At 40.3% G+C, this 18,536-nt stretch overlaps 1 long non-coding RNA gene across 1 annotated transcript; it reads right to left on the bottom strand.

The window, feature by feature from the left end:
* Positions 1-226: 226 nt before the first annotated feature.
* On the bottom strand, positions 227-10,281 carry LOC138849798 (uncharacterized). Its single transcript, XR_016233994.1, has 3 exons — positions 10,035-10,281; positions 9,766-9,873; positions 227-2,362 (listed from the first exon to the last, which is right to left on the bottom strand). It is a non-coding gene; the product is annotated as an uncharacterized LOC138849798 (long non-coding RNA).
* Between the last annotated feature and the right edge of the window lie 8,255 nt (positions 10,282-18,536).

Raw genomic sequence — 18,536 nt, 5'->3', positions numbered from 1 at the left:
TTACAGCTCTCTTCCCGATAAGAAACCTTCTAGCACTTTCAAATATGCAGTCACAAAGATGTGGCCAAGAGTGGGGCAAAGGTTACCACAAAATTCTTCTGGGTCAACAGAGAATTAGAAGCATCGATGATTTCCTCTGGGCCACACTCCTGTATTTCTTCTTCACAGTCAGGATCTCAGCAGTGAGTCTGTCCTCCACAACAACCCTAGGAAATAGCTCCTAATATCCTCTTTTTTAAAAAAAATTTATTTATTTTACTTATTTTTTAGGGGAAAGGGTTTATTGGGGAACACCCTACAGAGCAGAGTGAAGGGGTGGCGAAGGAAAAAGAGAGAAGGAGACTGTGAGAGAGAGACAGAAGAGGGAGAAGAGAGAGGAGAGAAGCCAAGAGAGCGCAGGAGAGAAGGACCGAGAGAGCAAGACAGAAGGGCCAAGAGCCAAGAGCCCAGAGGAGGAGGCTGGAGAGAGGAACCCAGAGAGAGCAGGAGAGCAGGACCAAGAGAGAGCACGTGTGCAGGAACAGGCCTTTTAAAACTTTGCCTGAGGGTGGGCAGGGAAGCAGGAGCAGCGAATCCCATTAGGATGGGGGTGGAGCCTGGCTCAGGTAGCTGGGCCATGTGGCCACCTGGCTACAACTGCGCCAGTTTCTTAACATTCCCCCCCCCTTTTTTTTATAAAGCAGGGTTTGTATGGGATTACATTAGTCCCAAAAGTCTAAGAGGGGTAGAGGGACGATGATCTGTCTTTAGAGCTACTTCCTGCTGACATGGGGTGATGATGTACTCTTCGCTGGCATGGGGCGATGTCTCAGGCCGCTGTCTCCTGGGTGGGGAGTCGAGTATATCCCTGTAGCAGCATTTGGTTGACTGCCTGGTTGCTGAAGGCCTTCGTTTGTTCCATTATCACCTGCTGTAAACACTTAGACACTGTAGTATAGAAGACAGGGTGAGAGTAGTAACCAATGATCCTAAGAGTAGCATTAACCAGGTAATAAGAGGATTTTATAGAGAAGAAATGGAGGGGGTCTCTGGTCCCTTGTGGGACCAGTTTGATGGATGTAGCTTAAAGCTGATTCCAGCCAAGACTGGGAGAAAGCCACTAACTTTTGCAGGTAGTGGGGTTTGTCTGTAAAGAAATTCTGAACAATCATACAACATTAAGTGGGGAAGAGGACCATCAGTACACACACGTTGGGAGTAGAGCCATTGGTGGTAGAGTATAGGTTATGATTACAAAGGAATGAGGCTCAAGTGGGCTAGATACAGAGGACAGAGTTATTAGAGGAGCTAAGAAAGGTGCTGTCTAACTACAAATAAGTTTTCTGATTGAGAGGCAAATAGAACCTGACAGAAGGGGCTTGATAATAATCAGGTGGGCTTTAAAGCCTTGTAAATTATGAGGCTCAGACTCATCTATCTCTTCATATAGCCTACATCCTAAGGGAGGTAAGAACCTCCTTGGGGACGGCAAGGCACCCTGTTGACTTCCATTACCTACCTGGCCTGGGAGGAGAGCTGGCCAGGTAAAGGCAAATGGCAACTCCAAAAGGAAATTTACAGTTCTGTCTGCAATGTCACTTCCACTGGCCAGGTTCTAGAAAGCCCTTGAAATTTTTTCTAATTGATAATTCTAAGGTGGGTTTTAGTAAATTAAATTTTACTGATGAAACTTTAGTTTAACTGATATTCTTTTTCAAGTATATTTTTATTCAATTCCTTAAGCCCCAGTGTGCTAAATTAATATTAAGGAAGGCTCTTTGGAAGTGAAGGCCAGTGCTCCAGGAAAGCCATTCTTATGATCTACTAAATACCTGAGTCGGAGTAAAACCATATATTGAGATCCTAACCACCAAAGTGATGCTGCTCGTAGGTATAGCCTTTGGAATGAGACTAGGTTTTGAGGGTGGAGCCCTCAGGAATGGCATTAGTACCTTATGAAAGGGCCCCCAAAGAGCCCTCTTGGCCTCTCCACCACAGTAGAGCACAGCTAGAAGTCAGCCATCTGTGAGCCAAGAACAGGCCCTCACCAGATGTCAAATCTGCCAGCGCTTTGACCTTGCACATCTCATCCTCAGAACTAGAGGTGTAAAGGTCTGGCATTGAAGCTACTCAGTCTACAACATTTTCACTATAGCAACCCACACTGCAAGGACATATTCTTGGGACCAATACATACTCTAAATCCCTAGTGCCCTTAAAGGTGAATCAGCTTCCACCTACCTTTTCAAAGGCAGAAAAATAGCGGTTTCTTGCTTTTTCTTTTATCTGAGCAAGGCTTGCCTCTTGTTCCCCAGGTGGAAGGAATGGGTAATGAAGAACCAGTTGATTCAAATCTGCTATGCCTTCCGTATACATATCAATCCTGGTAGACAAAAACAACCTAATTGTCAAATGCATCCCATGTTAGAGTTTATAGTAAAAACTTAATAGAATGGTATATAAAGGGTCCAAAGTAATTCACTGTCTGTGGGGACCTTTCACATGCTACTAATTATGCTATGATTTTTACTTATATATCCATATTTATTTCTGAGACAAACTAAGGATAAGTGTCTCAAATATTTTTGATACCCACAACCAAATGCAATTCCAAAGATGTCTATGATTTGTTAATAGTCATGGTAATGAGAGCTTGTGGTGGATCCCTGCGTGATGTAAACATTGTTGTTACATATAGGATTTGAGCTCTGCTGTGCTGTGTCCTGTGCACAAACATGGCATGACTGAAGAGTCATATGTTGTCATCTCAGAAGACTTTCCCTTGCACAGCCACCTAATACATGTCCCTTCTTCTCCCACATGTGAACTATCCCAGACTACTTTTTTGCCCAATATTAGAAATTCTCCCAATTATTTCATTTATTTTTATTTGAAAGGCAGAGATCTTCCATTCACTGGTTCACTACCCAAATTTGTCAACATCGTGGGTCCTGTTATGCCAAATCCAGAAGCCCAGAACTCAATTCGAGTCAGTCACATGTGTGGCAGGGCCCCAACTAATAGTCATCTCATGGTGCCCTCTGGAGTGTGCTTTATCAGGAAGCTGGAATCAAAAACAAAGTCTGAACTCAAACCCAGGCACTCTGGTATGGAATGTGGGAAACTCTAGTGGCATTTTAAGTGCTACACAATTTTGTGGACATTTCCTACAACACAGGTCATACATGGCTCACACGGAGCATTTTTCTGTTTGTTTTCTTTTACGCAGTGTAAAGTCCTCAAAATCCACATGTTTTTTCATATCCATCAGCTCTTCATCCCTTTTTTGTGGACAAACTCTATTCCGTGGCATGGGTAAAGCATACTGTGTGCTTTACTTATCCATTCATCTGTCCATGGACATTTGATTTATGGCCATTGTTGGGATAGGATGAATACTACTACCAAGAACATTTCTATCCAAGTATTAGATAGGAGATATTTTCATTTTCTTGAATATAAACCTAGAAGTAGAATTGCTGTGTCATTGGTGATACTATGCTTAATTTTTTGAGGAACTGCCAATGGTTGTACATAAAGATTTTATTTCAGTCAAGCAGTACCAGTGATTCCTAAAGCTTTGAGGTAATGACTCAGTTTGACTACTTCAGTTTTGTATTAAACACTTCAAGAACCTTGGACTATCAGCCTCTGCTAATTTTTATCTACCCAGTCATCCACAGAATACACTGACATCATGGGTTCTTGAAGCTCACTCAGGTAATTTCTAGAAAATAAAAATAAGCTCCTTTGGATTCTTCCCTTCCCAGGCCTACACTCTAGTTGCTCAATTGGTCCCTTCTCACAAACTCTCCACCTCTGCAAGTCTGTGCATCTGGAATCGTGTTTCTTCCATCCTCTTCACTTCATGGTCATGCACTGTCTGGAAACCTCTGTCTCTGGGCTCTGTCCATGAACTGCATTCCCTTCTATGATCACAGGCACCTGAATGCATCCCATAAATACCCCCAATGCTCACAGAACCCTGCTACAGGGGACCTCAGTGCATGCCCACAGCCCCACTGCTGCTGGTCCTGATCTCCCTACCACGGTCCTGCTCACTCAAGCCAGCCCCATATTTTCCTTGTGTCATTTGCTGATGTGAGAACAGAAAATATACCGCGCAGTGCTCTCTCCTTTATGTCTTTCCCATAGAGGTTGTGCTTGTCTGCAGTGTTTTTGAGAATGGCTCGGGTCTGCACCAGCTGCACTCCGACCTCACTGCTGTCCATGGTAAAGCCTAGATTTGGGAGTGGGTGTCACTGGAAGGAAGGGACAGTATGTGTTTCTAGTCATGGGGTTTCAGTACCTTGGGAAAGCCTTGCTTTCATGTGAGATAAAAACAGAACCTTGAGTGCTGCCAGCATGGGATACACCATGGGGCAATGACCACAGAAACCCCTGACACAAAAATCTTCCACCCTAATTTCTGTCACCTCATTCCCAGGAGCACAGATATGGAGGAAATGCATCCTAGTTGCTACATACCTTTAACCCTCCCAACTGAAACTTCTTCAATTGCAAAATATGGGACACTCTAGCATGGAATTTCCAGGTTAAAGAAGGAACTGGAAACCTCACATTCATTTTTTATAGTAAAGATTTTTGATTTTTAATATGATAAATTGGCTTAATATTACTGTATTCATGTACTGAAATCGTGACCTCTGTCACATTACTAAATAATCTGTGTTTTGGTATTCTATCTATAAAGTGAGTATACTTATGTAAAGATACTATAGCTTGTTATAGGGATTAAATCACTAAATAATAAAAGGTAGGAGTGTATTAAATGTTCAATAAGTATCAGTTAGCCATAAGATTTTGACCAATGGTGATTGATTTATCATATCTCGTTTGTGTTTTTTTAAAGATTTAAGTCAGTATTATAGTAATAAAAACGTACATTCTGCATGGTCTAGCTCCAGTAATTTTTTAAAGATTTATTTATTTGAAAGTCAGAGTTACAGAGAGGTAAAGCCAGAGAGAGAGAGTGAGAGAGGTCTTCCATTTGCTGGTTCACTCCCCAATTGGCCACAATGGCTAGAGCTGCACCAATCCGAAGCCGGGAGCCAGGTGCTTCCTCCGGGTCTCCCCACAGGGGTGCAGGGGCCCAAGGACTTAGGCCATCTTCCACTGCTTTCCCAGGCCATAGCAGAAAGCTGGATTGGAAGTGGAGCAGCCGGGACACGAACCACACCCATATAGAAAGCTAGCACTGCAGGCTGCGACTTTACCCACTACACCACAGCACTGGCCCCTCCAGTAATTTAAATATTGGTGTAAATTACTCCTCATCCTGTGACAAGTCATTTAGGATTAGTGTCATTCAGTTTCAAGGCTGTTCCAATCTGATAAAAATTTTTGAATGATTCCTAGTAGTTAATACTATTATGAAAATAAATTTTTATTTAATAATACTAATGTGGTTTACTTAAGATACAGAATCTATGAAGCCTAAAATAAGGAGACACTTATTAAGATGTTCTGTATTTCAGCCGGTGCCGCAGCTCACTAGGCTAATCCTCCGCCTGCGGTGCCAGCACACCAGGTTCTAGTCCTGGTTGGGGCGCCGGATTCTGTCCCAGTTGCTCCTCTTCCAGTGCAGTGGAGGATGGCCCAGGTCCTTGGGCCCTGCACCCGCATGGGAGACCAGGAGAAGCACCTGTCTCCTGGCTTTGGATCAGCACAGTGCTCTGGCCGCAGCGGCCATTGAAGGGTGAACCAATGGTAAAGGAAGACCTTTCTCTCTCTCTCTCACTGTCCACTCTGCCTGTCAAAAGAAAAAAAAAAAAAGATGTTCTGTATTTCAATGTCAATATGATTCAATTCTCATCTTGTCTCTGGTTTATAGTAGCATGTAATTTGGACATAATTACTTTATGTCTCTAAGCTTTAATTTATTCATCTACAAAATGGAAGTAGAACATTTTAAGAAGAATATTTTGGTGTATTTAACATTTACAGTGCAGGGCATAATCCACCTAACTCAAGTGGTTAATAATATTGGTGTTTGAAATGGTTTAAAGGAGTTCTTTAGGAGAAAAAAATCAAGAATTTCTGGGTTTATAACATCTTGAATGACAGATTTTGCTGTGAAATCACAGGATTGCACAGTATCATGATACAGAGATTTAATATAGCATGTTCAAAAATTTACCACATCCAGTTTTAGGGCAAGTGTGATTGGTGGTGGGTGGTCATTGCAGGAGTGGAGTTGGAGAGAGGTTGCTCATGAGGATAAAGTGATGGGTGGGTTTGTAGGAATCGGCGGTGGAGCACAGAGAAGCCACAAGCTCCGAGCACAGTTCCAGTCAGCCTCTGCCTGTTAGCCTGGGCATCATGAAGAGATGAAGAAGATTTGGGCCACGAGCATTACCCGCCTTCACCCTCCTGTGCTGAGCTCATTCTGCCCAGAAGCTCTGAACCTATCCTTGACCACAAAGCTGAGTTATGGATGATGGTGAAACTTCACTATATATTTATACAGAGATAAAGCAACCCGGAATGGAACTGCAGTGTTTATGATAATTTATGTGTTGTTTCTTCATAAAATTGAGAAATGATGAGGCTGAAGTCTCATGCAACATGAACTCCATCCAGGCTCTGGCTGTGGTGGGCATTTGGGGAATGAACCAGCTGATGAAGGATTTCTCTTTCTCTCTCTTTCTCTCGTTCTGCCTTTCAAATGGATGAAAATAAACAAATACACATTTTAAAAGATCGCCTCACATGAAAGCCTTCTTTTCTACTCCCATCTGAGGTACAAGAGCTCCAGAGATTATCCATGAATGGTTGTCACAGCTGAGGTTCCCCTCATCTGCACTAGGCAGTTTTTTCTTATTAGCACCACTAGAGGGCAGCACTCAGCAAAGTCACTCAGACACTTGCCAGCATTTCCTGTTCAAACATGGAAGAATGGTCTTTTTTTCTTTTTCTTTTTCCGTTTTTTAGATTTGTTGTATTTATTTATTTGAAAGCCAGAATTAGAGGCAAGAGCGAGAGTGAGAGATCTTCCATCTGCTGGTTCACTCCCCCAATGGCCGTAGCAGCCTGGGCTGAACCAGGATGAAGTCAGGAGCCAGGAGCTTCATCAAGGTCTCCCACATGGGTGCAGGGGCCCAGTCACTTTGGCCATCCATTGATGCTTTCCCAGGTGCATTAACAAGGAGCAGGATCAGGAGTGGAGCAGCCAGGACTCCAACTGGGTCCCATATGGGAGGCTGATGCTGGAGACCATGGCTTAACCTGCTAAGCCACAATGCTGACCCCAAAAATGGTCTTTTAATTTGTGGGTTTCTAGATATTCCCATTTCTCATTTGAGTCACAGATTTACTTGTCTCCATCCTCATAGATGTACAGCCAGGGTAGGAACAGGGATCCTGCCTATCTTCTTCCTTGTGGATCTAGCACAAAACCCAGCACTAACTAGGTGCTCAAGAAAATGATTACAGAATGAATGGATAGTTTGTTATAATCCATTCCCTCCCACCTCCTATTCATTGTTTTATGTTAGCTTTAATGACATGCATTGCCTAATATACCTTTTAGAAGTTTCTAACATGTACAGACAGGAAAGTGTAATATTGCTCCTTGTACCCCTCACCTAGCTTCAACAATTATCACCAAACCAATGTCCTTTCATCTTTCTGCAAACCAGTCTTTCCTTCATAATAACTTGAAGGGCACCCTAGATATTCTATTCAGTCATGCACATCAAAATGACCCTTTCATAAACCACAAACTACACAAAAGAAGGATCATCAAAAAGTTAATGGAAAATGTATATTCATATTTAAAAATCTTTTTGAATTTCAAAACTTTGCATCAAAATCAATTATCATTTCATTTCACTTTTCCATGTACTTTTTAGAGTTTGCTCATACAATGTTTTACCCCTAATATTATAATGGGGCTAAAAAAATTCCTAAATCTTAGTGAAAACATGGCTGATTCAAGAGGTATGAGGAAAGAAAACCTGCAAAGAGGAAAAAGATGAACCACCCTCAAAACAAATTCAGAATGGAGGATTTAGTGTAAATCTGTGAAAATCACAACAAATTCCTTAAGGGGTTTGAAACATGGACACTGGGCTGCTGGGGTGGTGCAGCTTTTTGTGCCACTGCCTGGGACTCCAGCATTCCGTATGGAGCATCAGTTTGCATCTGGGCTGCTGCACTTCTGATCTAACTTCTGAAAGCATGCCTGGAAAGCCAGTGGGTGATGTCCCAAGTGCCTGGGCCCCTGCCACCCACGTGGGAGACCTGGATGGGATCCTAGGCTATTGTCTTTTGAACTACCTTAGGCTTGTGTGAACCAGGGAATGGCAGGTGTTTCTGTTTCTTCCTCTCTCTCTGTTGCTCTGTCCTTCAAATGAATCACTATTTTTTTAAACCAAATGCCAAAATATTTTTGTTAGTATGAAGATTGTGGAGCACTATTGGTTTAAGTAAATCTATGATGAAAACTGAAAGGAAACAAGCAAATCACAAAGAACATGTCTTAGAAAACAGTGATGCAGATCAAGAAGAGCCTCAGGCAGGTACTTCAAGATATATACTGAGAAAGGCAATGTAACCATAAAGGCAACAGCTTCATGAGTGCTACTATTCCTGGAGCTCTTCCAGTGGAACAGATGTGGAGGTGGAAGGCAGTGATATTGGTGACCCTGACCCTGACCCTGGGTAGGCCTAGGCTAACGTGTGTTGTATCTTAGATTTTATCAAAGAAGTTTTAAAAGTAAAAGAATGAAAATAAAAAATTTTACATTTGAAAAAGGTATAGAAAGATACAAAGAAAGAAAATCTGTTGTTTAGCTCTTAACGTGTTTGTATTTTAAACTAAATTCAATTTAAAAAAAGGATGGAAAAGTTAACAAATAGTTTGCTAAGTAAAAAAAAGTGACAGTAAGCTATAGCTAACTTATTAATAAGGAGAAATGTTTTATGAATTGAGTGTAGCCCAGACTCAAGTATTGATAAGTCTACAGCAGTGTACAGCAGGGTCTCAGCCTTCACACTCGCTCACCACTCACCACTTACTCACCCAGAGCAAATTCCATTCTGGAAGTTCCACTCATGCTTATGTCCTATACAGGTGTACTTTTTCTTGAGTCTTTTATACCATATTTTTACTGTAGCTTTTTCTATGTTTAGATATGTTTAGACACATAAGTACTTACCATAATGTCCCAATTTCCTGAGCAATTCAGTACAGTAGCATCCTGTACAGCCTTGCAGCATAGGGGCAATAGACTCTACCTATAACTTAGCTGTGTAGTAGCTGTGCCATCTAACTTTGTGTGCGTACACACTATGATGTTCCCCTAATGGAATCACCTAATGACACATTTCTCAAATCTATCTCTGTTGCTAAGAGATGCATGAATATATTTTATCCTTAAATATTCAATGTGTTTCTCTAAACTGTAAGGACTATTTAACATTATCACACCCTGAACATGAATAGTTCTCTAATGGCAACAAATAGCCCATCAATGTTATTTATAATTATCGAATAAATGTCATAAATTGTTTTTATAGTTTTTAAAATGAAAATCTACAATTAAGAGTAGTATTTTAAATTTATTTTAGTGAATATGTTCTTTGATGAGAGGAAATAGTAACATTTATTGGATCAAAGCTATTAATCTTTCTTTGTAATTGGCAATTTATATTTAAAGCACCAATTTTTTCAAGTGATTCAGTAAGAAATATCTCCTAGTTTATGTGTTGAACATATCTGACACAGTCAATTTTAGGTTTAACAGAAGATGCAAAACCTACCTCTACTCCAGCTGCAGCCAGAAGCTACCGAATGGACTCCATCCTGCCCCGTGCATCCAAGTAATGAAGCTTGGGCTTCCCGGCCATGATAGTAGTCTCCTGTTCTCCCTAACATAAATAAATGAAACCATGGAATAAAAATATATTTTATGATGCATGACTAAATAAAACTATAGTGCTAAAGAAGTATCTGCCCTCTCTTTTTCATTTTTAAAATTTTGTTTATTTAAAAGATAAACATGCAAAGAAACACACACACACACACACACCTTCCATTTGCCATTTCATTCTTCAAATGTCTACAACATCCGGGTATGGGCTAGGCCAAAGCCAGAATTTAGTCTTGTTCTCCCAGGAGTGTTGCAGGACCCAACTAAGTGCACTGTCACCTGCTGACAGTGAGCATCAGCATGAAGATAGAAATGGTAGTGGTAGTGGTAAAGGACCAGGGGATCCCCATTACTCCAAACTCTTGTCACAGTGACTGCTTTCTTCATGCCAGGATGGGAGAAGCTCCTGGAAGATCTTCCTTGGTTCACATGTTACCTATTAACATTGACCCTCACATGGACCAGATCAGTTCCAGGTTCCCATTGGCTACAATGGGACTGTTCTTGGCAGGCTAATACATGAGATCTGTGGTAATAGTGCCACATGGGAGTTAGTGAGAGGAGGAACTAGAAAACTGAGATTGATTTCAAATCTCCTAATGACCCTGCTCCAATCCCAGATCTTTTTGATGCATTATGTGTTTAATCCTCATAACCAGCTGTTGCTACTATCTGTTCAGTTAATCTGTAACTATTATTACTATTATCTGTAACTGTTATCTGTAACTATTATTACTATCTGTAACTATTACTAATCTGTAACTATTATTACTATTATCGGTAAATATTATTACTATCTGTTCAGTTAATGAAACTGAGTGTCAGAGAGGTCATATGCAATACAGACAGTCACACTCTATCTGAGATGACATGAGAATCCAAACTAGAACTAAAAAGGAGGCAGTACTGAAACCCAGATGGTGAAGGCCTTGGAACCAGAGTCTGCTACTAACTAGGACCCAGAAGGTCCAATGTAACTCTTCAGTTCTGTAGTTGTGAGGCTGTATATGATCAAAAGCAGACATTATGCCCTGGACTCACTTAACTGCAGCTCAAAAATTCAAAATCTTTCCACTAACAGGGCATGTTAGTTCCTTTCTTCTTTTGGAATTCTATGTTCAACCCCTGCTGTTTTGTAATCTAAGAAAGAGATGATGCTGAACTGACTTCACAGCATAAGAACTGGGTCTAATATTGATTAATGTCAGTCAACGTCACACAGTCTCACAGATGTGTCTTTATTTTATCCAACAAAACTCACCTGAGTTGGGTGGGCATTGTTGTGCAGGGTATTAAGTGTCTACTTGGGATGCCTGCATCCCATATTGGAGTGCTGGTTCAAGTCCTGGCTACTCTACTTCTGATCCATTTTCCAGCTAATATATACTGGGAGGCAGCAGAAAATGATTCAAGTACTTAGACCCCTGCCAGTCACCCACATGTGAAATATGCATGGAGTTCCAGGATGCTACCTGGGCCAGCTTCAGCTTCACATCTGGGAGTGAACCAGCAGGTAAAAAGATCTCTCTCTCTCTCTCTCTCCCCATGTGTATTTGTGTGTGTCTTCTATTCAAATAACAAAGTTTAAAGATCCTCTTTTAGTGTTGAGCACAATAATCTAACTTTCAAAAAGTTAAAGTATCCTAGAAACATACTCACATAAATAATCCATCTTACAATGGAGATGATGTATACTGTGCTTTCCTATTAGGGGAATGGAGATGAAATAGACCAGCAAATGAAAGGGTGAGTGAAGCTCAAAGTAGTGTGTGGGTGTGTAATTGTGAGCGTCAAGAGTTCACAGAGTTAAGATTCTTATCCTCACACTAAACTCCCCTAGCTGTTGATTGAGAATCAAGTTACAAAGGAAAATGGAATTTGATCTTACATAACATGTATCATAATGCTCCTCCAGATAAGTAACTTTCTCCCCTTTCCAAATATGAGATTACAAAGACCTGGCAAAGAGTGAGGCAAAGGTCACCACAAAGCCCTGCAGGGTCAGCAAAGAATGAGAAGAAAGGAGGCTCCATGATTTTCTGTGAGACTGTCCCCTGCATTCCTCCTTCACAGTCAGCAGTCAGGGATGGAGGCTCCCCTCCAAGCAACCCTAAAAAACGACTCCTGATGTCCTCCTTACAGAGGAGTCCTGAGGGCCAGAGAGAAATCAGCTGCCCAAGCAAACTCCATGTGTTGCTGGGTGAGGGGGATCTCTTCCTTCTGATTTCAGGGCTATAAGTTCTCCATTCCATGTGGAACCTTACCCATACTCTGGGCTTCCCTCTGCACACCTGATTTATGCTTTCCCATTCCCCCATTTAATATTGGAAGGGGAGGGGAAACAGGAACATCAAATTCAAGAGTTCATCTGTATTATGAACTCTTTTGAAACTTAACTGAAGGGAAAACCATAACAAAAGAGTTTATTGCTTTACTTTTACTATCCAAAAAACTGAAAAGTGAGGACTAGTAGAACTGTATTTATCTCAATTCGAAAATGAGCATATTTTGAAAGATATGTAGTATTTGATAATTGTAATAGTAATATAGAAATTATATTGCCAGGATGGTTCCAATTGCATCATTTCTTAGCAGAGAGAAGGCAGACTTACAGATAAGTTACAACTTCTTTCCTTATGATGTACATAAATGTGGTAGTAAGGAAAGCCTCTAACCTTCCTAATATGGACAGCCCCCCCACACAAAGAATTAACCAATCAGAAAAATATGGTAATACCAAGCTTGAGACACCCTGCCTTAGCCATTCTCTAGGTTTGCTTTGAGTTGTTTGAACCTCAGAGAGAGAATGAGGCTTGCCATCTAACTAATCAGTGGCTAGGGCTGAATTAGAATCTATTTCTCCAATGTTCACAGTAATTTGTTCCTATTAGAATTCATTTTAACTTTGAGTCATCCCAGATTAGGTGGTATGACAGTAACACAATTCACAGTCGTTTGTTGAGTACTGCTATAGAGAAAGCAATTTTAGAACAAATTCCAATCCCTCTTGCTCAAGTCATATTCTTGGTTATCTAAAAAACTGCCATCTCTTTCTCTCCACATGATGTTCATGATCTCATACTGCCCCTACCTCATGCTCTATTTTTATGCATTTTTTATTTTTAGATTTCTTTAAAGATATATTCAACACAAAAGGACAAACCAATGCTTGAAATATAGCTAACCAAAGCAAGAAGGTACAAAGTGAGTATCAGATGAATTTTTTTTGTACTAAGGACATAATTTTAAAGTATTTTTCTAGGTATCTAGAGAGGAAAATGTTAGGAAATGTAGGAATATCAAAAAGATCACTACTCGCCTTATGAAGGATGTTTCCTTCTTGACCCAAAAACTCAATACCAGGTCCTGATGTGCTGATGGGCTATCTATTCATTTCAAAAACTCGTATCCCCTGAAATCAGCAGGTCCATTTAGATTAAAGCCACTCCCATAGAGTTCAGGGGCCACAGAATTCCTCACTTAACTAAAAGAAAGTGCTAAGTCATGCTCTATCAGGATAAAAGTGATTAGTATGTTTCCTTTAAAGGCTGGCAATAAAAACTTAAATAAAAATTTCAGATAGATTTCACTGCTTTTGCCAGTTAAAGAGCAATGGCTTTTTGAAGAAACTTTGCCCAATCTCATGAGATGAATACAGGACTACGATGAAAACTGAGCTTAGCTGGGAATGGATAGTCAGATTAGAGGATATGGTCACATGATGGAAATACTGGTCTGTAAAATAAAATCATGGACAGTTTGTTACAGGTGAATTTTAACCAAATAATAAGTAACTTTAGTATAACTATGTTCCTAACATGCATGGTAAATGGTTATGCTGAAACTATTGATTGGTTATTTCAAATTCACATTTACCTTCTATTTTTTTCTGTTAAATCTAATACTAATACTTACATGGTTTGTCCTCCTGACTTACATTAGCCTGGCTAAGCTATGACATTTGCATGTGCTATTTGTTCTGACTCAACTTCTTTATCTACATCTTCTATTCTCTCAATTATGTCTCCTATCATTGTTTGCCTTCTTGTAATTCATATTCGTTTCCTCCATAGACTTTGAACTCCTAGTGATATGTAACCAGGCAATTAGTTAAAGTTTAGATGACCTGGAATCCTTGTGCCCCTGCAATGTAAACCTATTACTTTATCTGTTGGATTGACACACACCCACCTTCCCAGGATGCACCTGTCACACCTGGAACCAGGGAGATTGCCAAGACTACACTTCACTTAGTATATCCAATTGGGCTACCACCTCCTACCTCATTAAAGAGCTGGAGAGCACCAAAGAGGACTTAATTCACCACAGACCATGCTGTGAAGTATCGGTCTCATTTTCTGTCTTTCACAAGCCATGCTCTGGCAAATGATGGTTATTTCTCTTTGTGAGGCAGTCCACACTTTCTTGTGGATACATAGTCCCTTACTGGAAAATAAACCCTGTTCTTTTGCACACATTGCTAGTCTCCACTTAGCATTTTTATCTCTGTGGGAGAGAAGAACCTAGGTTGGCAATTGATATGTTTGTTGCCCACATCATAATTGGTGAACCAGCAGCCAGGAGTTTCAAATAACTGGGGGACTGGTATTTTGGTGTAGTGGGTTAAGCCTCCACTTGCCATGCTGGCATCCCATATGGGCACCAGTTGGAGACCTGGCTGTTCAACTTCCAATCCAGTTCCCTGCTTATGTGCTTAGGAAAGCAGAGAAAGATAGCCCAAGTGTTTGGGCCAATGAATCCACAAGGGAGAGCTGAAAGAAGCTCCAGGCTCCTGACTTCAACTTGGCACAGCCTTAGCCATTGCAGCCATTTGAGGAATGAACAAGAGGGCAGAAGATCTCTCTCTCTCTCTCTCTCTCTCTCTCTCTCTCTCTCTCTCCCTCCCTCTCTCCCTCTCTTTCAAACAAATAAAAAAAAGAATCTTTTTTTAAAAAGAAAGACTTGGAATAAGAATAACCCCCAAAACAGTAGTGGGTGAATGAAGCCCAACTGCCTACTTGGTGACATTTCTCTCAGGTTTTAGAGAAATTGCTTGGTCCTTTTAAAGTATCTTTCTCTGTTCTTGGAGTCTTGGACAGGCTTTTGAAATGCAAATATGGCTACCCTTACTCCTTGTCTTGGTAATTGTTGGAGATCAGCTGGAGTCTGGAAATATTAAGGTTGAAGATAAGCCATAGGAATGGTATATGGGAACATGTGAAAGGAAAATTCAAGCCCTTGGCCACCCACTTTTGTGTCTGCTGTGAGACACTAGTCAGCTCTTAGCATTGAGCCATTAATACGAGACTACATGTGGCTGACTCAGCTTTGGTATCCATATTGTCCTCAGCTCAATGTGTGGATTCTTTTTCTTCATTATTTTATTTTGTTTAAGGAATACAAGTTCATGCATTTAACATACACAGATTTGGGAACATGATGATTCTTATGCCCCACATCACTCCCACCCATACACCCACCTTTATTCCTCCTCCTCTTCCTTTCCCATAATTTACAGAGATCAATTATTCAGTTAATTTTTTAAAGATCTATTTATTTATTTATTTATTGGAAAGTCAGAGTTACACAGAGAGAGGAGAGGCAGAGAGAGAAAGAGAGAGAGAGAGAGAGAGAAGTCTTCCATCTGCTGGTTCACTCCGCAATTGGCTGCAACAGCTGGAGCTGTGCCGATCTGAAGCCAGGAGCCAGGAGCTTCTCCCGGGTCTCCCACATGGGTGCAGGGGCCCAAGGACTTGGGCCATATTCTACTGCTTTTCCAGGCCATAGCAGAGAGCTAGATCGGAATTGGAGCATCCAGGTCTTGAACTGGCACCCATATGGGATACCGGCACTTCAGACCAGGGCATTAACCTGCTGCACCACAGTGCTGGCCCCCTCAGTTAATTTTTATACTCTTAAATTAACCATACAATAAGTAGAGTTCACCAATTAGTATGAAGAAAAAAGCAAAACAAAACAGACAAAAAAAATTGTTCCTTGACAGTCAAGGCAAGGGCTGTTCAAAATCAACACATCTCAAAGTGACAGTGTCACTTCTATAGATTACATTTTAGGTATTTTATTTGCTACCACAGCTCAGAGAGTATATGATATTGGTTTTTCTGTGACTAACTTATTTCACTAAGTATAATGGTTTCCAGTTGCATCCATTTTGTTGCAAATGACAGGATTTCATTTTTTACTGCTGTATAATATTCCATAGTGTATATATACTGTAATTCCTTTATCCAGTCCTCAGTTGATAGACATCTGGGTTGATTCTATATCTTAGCTAATGTAAATTTAGCTGAGATGAACATGCGGGTACAGATCACTCTTTTATATTCTGATTTCATTTCCTTTGGGTAAATTCCCAGGAGTGGGTTGACTGTATCATATGGTAGGTCTATATTCAGCTTTCTGAGATATCTCCATGTTGTCTTCTCCACAGTGACTGTACCAGTTTACATCTCACCAACTGTGGATTAAGGTAACCTTCTCCCCATATCCTCACCAGCTTTTTTTGTTTGTTGATTTCTGCATGAAGGCCATTCTAACTGGGTGAAGTGAAACATCATTGTTGTTTTTATTTGTGTTTCCCTGATGACTAGTAATTTGAGCATTTCTTCATGTGTCTATTGGTCATTTGAAATTCCTCTCTTGAAAAATGTCTGTTCAAGTCCTTTGTCGATTTCTTGACTTGATTGTTTGTTGTGTGGTTGTTTAGTTTATTGAGCTCTTTATAGATTCTGGAAGCTAATCCTTTGTCAGTTTCATAGTTGGCAAATATTTTCTCCCATTCTGTAGGTTGCCTATTCACTTTGCTGAGTGTTTCTTTTGCAGTGCAGAAGCTTCTCAGTTTGATGTTCTTAAATTTGGTTTTGATTGTCTGTGCTTCTGGGGCCTTTTCCAAGAAGTCTTTCCCAAATCAATGTCTTGTAGGGTTTCCCCTATACTTTCTGGTAATTTGATGGTATCACATTGTGGATTTAGGTCTCTGATCCATTTTGAATGGATTTTTGTGTAAGGTATAAGGTAGGGGTCATGTTTCATCCTTCTGCATGTGAAGATCCAGTTTTCCCAGCACCATTTGTTGAAGAGATTGTTTTGGCACCAGGGGTTGATTTTTGCTACTTTGTCAAAGATAAGTTGCTTGGAGATGTGTGGATTAATTTCTTGAGATTCTATTCTGTTCCATTGGTCTACACATCTGTTTTTGTGCCAGTACCAGGCTATCTTGATTTTAATTGTCTGGTAGTATGTCTTGATGTCTGATATTGTAATACCTTCAGCTTTGTTTTTATTGTTTAAGATTGATTTAGCTATTTGGGTTCTCTTCTGTTTCCATATGAATTTTAACATCATGTTTTCTGTATCTGAGAAGAACATTGTTGGCATTATGATTGGGATCACATTAAATCTATAAATTTCTTTTGGTTGTATGGACATTTTGAAGATGTTGATTCTTCCAATCCATAAACATGGAAGATTTTTCCACTTTTGATGTCCTATTTCTTTCTTTAATGTTTTGTAATTTTCATCATAGAGATCTTTGACATCCTTGGTTAAGTTTATTCCAAGATATTTAATTTTTTGTAGCTATTGTGAATGGGATTGATCTTAGAAAGTCTTTCTCAGCTTTGGCATTGTGTATACAATGGCTATTGATTTTTGTGTGTTGATTTTATATCCAGCTACTTTACCAAACTCTTATGAGTTCCAACAGTCTCTTTGTGGAGTCTTTTGCGTTCCCTATATATAGAATCATGTCATCAGAAAATTGAGATAGTTTGAATTCTTCCTTCCCTATTTGTATCCCTTTGATTTTTCTTGCCTGATGGCTCTGACGAAAACTTCCAGGATTATATTAAATAGTATTTGTGAGAGTGGGCATCTTTGTCTGGTTCCAGATCTCAGTGGGAATGCTTCCACCTTTTTCCCATTCAATAAGATGCTGCCCATGGGTTTGTCATGAATTCCCTTGATTGCGTTGAGGAATGTTCCTTCTAGACCCAATTTGCTTAGATTTTTCATCATGAAAGGATGTTGTATTTTATTAAATGCTTTCACTTCATCTTTTGAGATAATCATGTGGTTTTTGTTCAGCAGTTTGTTAATGTGGTGTATCACACTGATAGATTTGTGAATGGTGAAACATCCCTGCATACCAGGGATAAATCCAACTTGGTCTGGGTGGATGATCTTTCTGATGTGTTGTTGGATTCTCTTGGATATAATTTTATTGAGGATTTTTGCATCTATGTTCATCAAGGCATCCTGTGTGCCTGTCTGCTCCCTCACCCCTTTTCCCACTGTGAGGAATCTCACTGTAGAGAAGAAGAACTCCATGGACCAAAATCCTTATTTTCTGGGGAAGGCACAATGTGGGGTCTAGTTTGTTGGTGAAGTGAGAAATAGCTCCTATCCCTGCACTCCACTCTGGATACAAGCCAGGGGAAAAATGGGTTTACATCCACATTCATTATATTCATTATATGTAGTTCTTCTATAGCATTTATATCTTGGAAGCCCAAGTTTGAGTGACACTGAGAGAACTGAGAGTAATAATTATGTCTGTGCCCCACAGTAATTAAGGGACACATGAGGAAAAGCCATGTGAACAAGGACTGTGAGTGACGGCAAGATCATCTGAGGCCAGAA

The sequence above is a fragment of the Oryctolagus cuniculus genome, chromosome 5 (assembly GCF_051225735.1).
Source record: "Oryctolagus cuniculus isolate XC-2025 breed Fujian yellow rabbit chromosome 5, ASM5122573v1, whole genome shotgun sequence".
Classification (NCBI taxonomy): Eukaryota; Metazoa; Chordata; class Mammalia; order Lagomorpha; family Leporidae; genus Oryctolagus; species Oryctolagus cuniculus.
The sequence above is the reverse complement of the archived record's forward strand: the minus strand, read 5'-3'. Positions and strand labels throughout refer to the sequence as shown.